We start from the raw sequence: 6,918 nt of genomic DNA on the forward strand, positions 1-6,918 counted from the left end.
CTTTGACTCAAATAACAGTCACACAGTATCTCATAGATGAAAGAACCACCATAAAAGTTTCTGTGGAGCACTTGAGGTGTAGTTAAAATTCAGGTATAGTAGATGTTAAGGAATGGGACCATAAAGTCCTCAAACAATGATTATCTACAGTAGTGACCGTCAGGAAGAAGAAAAGTATGCCCAAGTTCTGTATTGGTTTTAGGTTGGTGAATGTGGTAAGACATGTTAAACTTATCATTTAGATACTGGAAACTCACCCTCGATGACTGTTTGCAGCATGTCATACTCATGCCACTTATCCTGTGTAATGCACCTATCACTTTCAAGAAAGTAATGGAGTCTACACTAAGAGGCTGCAATTTATGAAGAAAGAACCTTGCAATTATAGTCTTTATAAAACATTTTCAACACATCTTGTATGGAGAATGTTCACTGCTTGAGTTGACCCTGCATCACTGAAATAGTTGATGAACTTTAAAATTCTGGAATGGATGATAGCATACTGGATAACAATATTGCAGAAGTATGATTTCCTCATACAGTATGACCTGGGCCTAAGACACAGAAACATCAGTGAATTGTCTCTCTATATTGTGAAACCATGGGCATTCATTAAATTTACAGACCCAGTATAACAAGTGAGAATTGAAACCATTTTTACCATAGCAACAACAAACCAAACAGAAGAAGATCCCACTATGGATTGGTGCTCTGATTAATGTTTTGGTAGTTCTGGTAAGAACAAATGAAGAGCCCAAATCTAACACAGATATTCCTTGGCATGCAGTAAGTTAAAGGACTACCAGTTCAGGTTGAGGAATATATCATGGATGCATGTAACCTATGGCACTTTTATATGCAGTTATAAGAGCAGGAAAATGTGCTGTGTTGTTACTATCGACCACTGAGTCGTGGTTCTCAGCCTGTGTTACAGCTAATTATTCCTATCACCACTAGTTAAAATTATCCAAATCCTGCATAACATAAAGACTGGAGAGCACGAAGGTGTCTCCCACATTTGTGCTAACATTTGATGATGGTTCTATTGGATTAATTTAAATTGAGACATCCAGCACTGGTGTCACCATTGGTTAAACTCCAGCAAAGAATTCACAGCTCTCTGCCAAAGATAATATCTCTGGATATAGCTCATCCACTCCCAGAGATGAAAAGAGGTCACTGGCATATACTTGTGGTCATCAACTACGTCATGATGTAGGCCAAGGTATATCCATTTGGTGATACATCAGCATAGTCAGAAGCTAATACATTAGTGGAGAACCTAAGGAGACCCATATTAATCAATGAGCTAATGCTAATAGCCAACTGTTCTTTGGGTTGTAAGGTGTTGGGTGTGGTAAAGATGTGTACTTTGCTTTATCATTCCAATCACATGGCTTAGTAGTCTCAAGGCTTAGTATATAAGGTAATAAAGGCTGTCAAAGCATATGGTTGATAAGTTTTTTACTCCTGACCAAACCAACTGGGATGAACAGTTACCATTCATCATGATAATGTATCACACAACTGAACAAAGATGAAAATAGTTATGCTCTGGTGGAAAGTTTTGCTTCTTGTAATATATGGTTCTCTCCCTTGATCTGATGTCCCACAGTGTCAGTAAGAATAATGGAGGGGTTAAGATCTGTTGAAGATTATACACGTTTTGCACATCAGTGGCTAGGAAAGGCTACCATACAATATAAGATTTGTTATGACAAGATAGTTAAGGAACAAATGTATCAATGTGGAGACTGGATGTGGCTTTTGTACGTGCCAGCAGCATAGAGGTCGCTTGGCTCCAGCTATACAGGACCTCATTTTGTCAGTCCATTGACATATAAGATACACCATTTGAAGGGTGTATGAAAACACATCATGCACATCTAACATCAGCATCCATATGTTACCAATACGTTTCATGAATGGCTTAACCAGTAAAAAGAGAAAGAGACCAACGAATTACAGGAGGAGAAAAGCACTCTCTTATCACACCCCCAACCAAGATAGTGAAGAGGAAGGAGTTAAGTGTACATATCTGGCCATTCGGGATGAATCAGACGAGGAAGTTTTAGATTTGGAGCTGAGAGAGACAGCTTTTGGATGTAATTGTAAGGTACAGTGTATGTACTACATTGCATGACTATCACTTGGTTATCTGAAGTGAGATTACAGAGTCAAGGGGCAGCTACAATAGTCAACAGAACAGCTACTGTTGGTCTTCTAGGTGATATGACTAAGATTTAGCCCAATTAACACAGCTAGGACAGTAATGAGCTTAGGAGATCAATGAATGGAAGGAAGTGGAATCCTTGCTTTCCAAGCTATCAAATGATGTTCATCATGCAATGTATACACTACATTGTGTGATTTCCACTTGATTACCACAAAGCTAGAATGTATAATGCCAGTACTTGTAATGTCTAATGCATTGAAAGTTTGCACAACTGAAGTTTGTAAACTCAGCTAAAAAGGTGTGGTGACCCTTATTTTCTGAGTTACTGGATCGTATTGTATTTGTTTGTTTTTGAATTTCGCGCAAAGCTACACGAGGGCTATCTGCGCTAGTCGTCCCTAATTTAGCAGTGTAAGACTAGTGGGAAGGCAACTAATCATCACCACCAACCGCCAACTCTTGGGCTTCTCTTTTACCACTCTTTTACACTGGATCTTTCCCATATGTCTGAATGGTGTATAGCTTCTCCATGTGCAGTGAGGGTAAAGTGTACCATCTCAGTGTACATTGATATATACTATAATAACAGGTCTAATATTAATCTTGATTTATGGGAATTTTAGCCGTAAAGTTTTAGTTTAGATGAATTCTGTAAGTAATTATTTATTTTGTAATGCTTTGAAAGAAAAACATTTTGTGTTTAATGGCTCCTACATAACATCACATTACTGTACCACAACTATCCAGACATAGCATGTGTGATTTAACTTTAGAAAGTTACCAGAGTAATTTATGTGGGGAACAAAGGCAGTCTATTATTAAGCCAGTAGTTTATGTGACAATATGTAATGATGATTTATGGATATAGCATTCTACATGTACAAATGCACATGTGTGGTTTACTTTACATTACATGCATGTGTGAACATTACATGTAGTCATGTTATACAATAAGAATGGTTCAATTACAAAAGAAGAGAAATATGAAGCAACATATGAATAGAAACAAAGGATTTGATCTGGATGTTAAGACCATGTGATATGAGGTTAAATGTGATTATTGACTTGTAAGATATTATTTGAAGATGCTTATCACCAGCTATTTTTATTAATTAATACAACTGAGAGAGTGCTTCACTTTTGACATTGGAATATTCATTAGGTGGTGAATTTTTCATAGAAAGATAAGTGTAACAAGGAAATAATATGTCTGACAAAAATCATCGTTTTAACTGGTGTTTTTTGGTAAGACTAGTGCAAGATAGTTTGACTGGATGAAACTGAAATATTCATGAGTGAGTGAAATTATCAATGGTAAATGAAATTCACAGACTTGGATAATATGAAAAAATGTAAACTTGATGTACTCAGTGTTTTATTTAGCTATGATGGAATATTTTCCTTCTTTTAGATTGAAATATTTAACAATCCTACAGTATGTCTTAGATATTTTCTTAATATAGTTTCTGTACAAGGTGCCATAAAAGATGTGAGCTTTTAGTGTAATAAGGCAGGCAGGAAGTAGCACCCAAATGGTGAAACTTGAAACTGCACCTAATTGGTGTTGAACTTGTATTTGGATGAAAGTTTCATGGGAGAGATGATTACATCTTTAGTGGACTCTAATAATCAGAAGCATAGGTTGACATCTGCTAACCTGTGTCAACTCATGTGTAGGAATTAGTTTACAGTTTCAATCCCCATTTCTTCCTACTAGAAATGGGCTCTTTCCATAAAATAACCAAATATTAGGAAGAGAAAAAAAAGAATCGGTTTGGAGAGTAAGCTGTTACCTGGCAGGAATGAGAGAAGGCAGCATGGCTAAAGGTATTGGTGGAATGGAGACTTAATGAAACTTGGAGATTGTGAAGATGATGACAAAACCTTGTAGAAACATTGTACATTTGCTGTTATGTTAAACTTATATTAAAGTTTTTCTTCATTACCCATTCAAGCCATCTCCAAGCATTATTAGTCTCAAAGTGGGTTCCTCATCATCGACATTTTATTCTTAATTGTTTGCTTTAAATTTGAAATCAACTGTATGTGAGAGAGCACATCAGATTGACCAGAAGTCACTGAGCAGATCATTTAATCAATATCAGAATTTGTCTGCTGGACCTATGACAGCTGTAGTACAGGGCTATATTCCATGTTTTCCACACCTTTTAGTTTAAAGCTTGATTTGCTAAATTTTTTTCTCACTATAATTTCCAAGATAGCATTGTTTAAGCAAGTTTCTAACTTTAATTTTCCCCTAAGGTTAATTGAGGGAAGTGGAGATCAGGTCCCTTCCTGTCTGGTTCTCTTATAGGAATAAAAACATGCTTTTTTAATTATTACGTGAATTGTGCAGTATTTGTGAGTGGCCTGGACTCGCTCATTATCTTTGCTGCCCATTGGTCAACTGGTCTAACAGGTAACAATCAGTTTTCTTGTGTTAGAAACTTTTGGGTTTATTCTCATAATTAAAACAGTATTGGGCCATGATAGAGGAGAATTAAGAAAGATTTGTGCCAAATTGTCTTAGATTTTGACACAGAACTTACAAAATTTTCTTGGCTTAATAAACTTTCATATACAGGGTGAGCAAAAAGTCTGGGCACCCTCACTAAAAAAAAGATAGTGTACATGAAAGAAATAATTTATTAAATATTGACATACTTACATATCTCATATTGACACAGACTAACAAAAGATCTGACTAATAATCCAAAATGTCTGTCTGTTAGCTTTCATTTTCTTGACATGGGATGATATGTCACCATGTGCCATGTGACATCCTTCTTAGCATATTAAGGGTGACCTTAGCAAAACTTTCAATAATGTTTTTGGTTAATATCTTTACTTTACCACAATCATTACTAAAATGCAAAAAGCTAAATTGTTAACATGAGCTTTAAATAAGAGGCAGTCCAGACTTTTTGCCCACCCTGTATTTTCACACATTTTCTCTTCTATGTGAGAACAGACTGGTGTAGTTTTACTTGCCAAGGACTCATCAAGTTCTCTTGTAAATTTAAAGTTAACTTTTGTTTGATTGTGCAGGTGCCATTTGGCTTTTGCCAGTGATCAAATAGTGTATAACTTGCTCCAACAAGACAGTGGAGCACAGGGTTTATATATATATAGTACAGTTCATTACGGTTAGTTGGTAAAGTTGTGTTAAATTGCAACTTAGTACCACTCACTGTTTGTGATTCTTTTATTCATATAAGATAGTCTACATTACAGGGTGAAGAACATGAAACTAACAAGACTTTATTTAATAAAGACTTAGTCACTCATGCTAGTCACCTACAACTTTTTCATTTGTCATATAATGTACAATGGTGCTTTGTTATTTTTTGTGTAAACTGTGAAAATTTTAATTAAAAATTGGTTTCTTGTGTAAATCTGCATTTCCTGTCTCACTCTTTGTGGTCCAATTGTCACACCCATCAGGAAACACACATACATAACAAATCTGCAAATCTCCCATTTTTGTGGGACCTGTCTTCTCTGTTTTGCCAGAATTCTTTGAGATACTGATATCACACAGCCAAATGTCTATGTGAAAAAGTATTTGTATACAAGAATTTTTAATATAAAATGTATAGTATTGTTACGTATCTGCTCGTTTGTTAATATCCGGTAAAAATTCTTTCAGAGGACCTTCAGTGATACAAGTCCTTTCTTAATTAAAACTTGTATATTCTTTCTCGATACAACTTTGTAATACACAGAATTTCCACAGTCACTTAAACTTAACAACCTTTATAACACACACTATGAATCACAGTGGTTCACACACTTTACTTACAGTGCCTACTGTTCACTTGACTCAATTATCTATATCTTCAATCTATCTGCATATCTATCTCTCTATGCAATTGTGCTGGTTTTTCTCGCCAGGGTTATATACTAAAAATAGGGTGCCTGGAAAACACTCGGACATTCGCGAGGTTCCTCGATAAGTCATGATTCTTCTAGAAACTCCAGTATGCATGCTCCCAGCGTGGTGTGACTTCCACTGTCGTAACACTGCCCCTTCCTTAGTATTGTTCGTCCCGGACAATAGCCACTTACATTAAACCAATAGATAATTAACAATAACTTGATTAAATGTACAGAATTTAAAAACACAAAATTGAAATACAACAAAGTCTCTTTATTTTACAGGACATAGCTTCTTCCGTACTGGTCTCTGTCTCATTGGCTTCTACTTCAAGTGGGGTTCATCTGCTCCATCAGGAAATGTCCCATTATCGGTAACAGTCACATCAGTGGTAGTAACTTCATTAACAGCTTCACTGTTTTCCTTCTCAAAACCGGGTAGTTTCTTCTTCGACAGAGGCTTTTTCAGGTGACACGGTCTCAGCATCGTAATTTGTTCCATTGTTCACTTCGTTCCAACTGAAATGTCCTGACCGTGCTAATGCCAAAGCCTGTTGGCATGCACCACCTTTGGCTTTCCTCGCCAACCACATTTTATTCGAAAAGTCACGTCTGAGAGACGATCCAATATGTAATATGGGCCTTCCCATGGAGAAGATAACTTAGGAGACTTCCCTTTGGTCTTCCTGGGATTATACATCCACAACTTATCTCCTGGGACAAAGCTAACTTCAGTAGATTTCTTATCATATCATAGCTTCATGGAATCAGCAGATGTGTTTAAGTTTAAATCCACATGATGATGAATATCATCCATCCTTTCAGATAACACTTTCACGAACTCTGGCACATTTTCAGGCAACTCT

The sequence above is a fragment of the Limulus polyphemus genome, unplaced genomic scaffold (genome assembly GCF_000517525.1).
Source record: "Limulus polyphemus unplaced genomic scaffold, Limulus_polyphemus-2.1.2 Scaffold3703, whole genome shotgun sequence".
Lineage (NCBI taxonomy): Eukaryota > Metazoa > Arthropoda > Merostomata > Xiphosura > Limulidae > Limulus > Limulus polyphemus.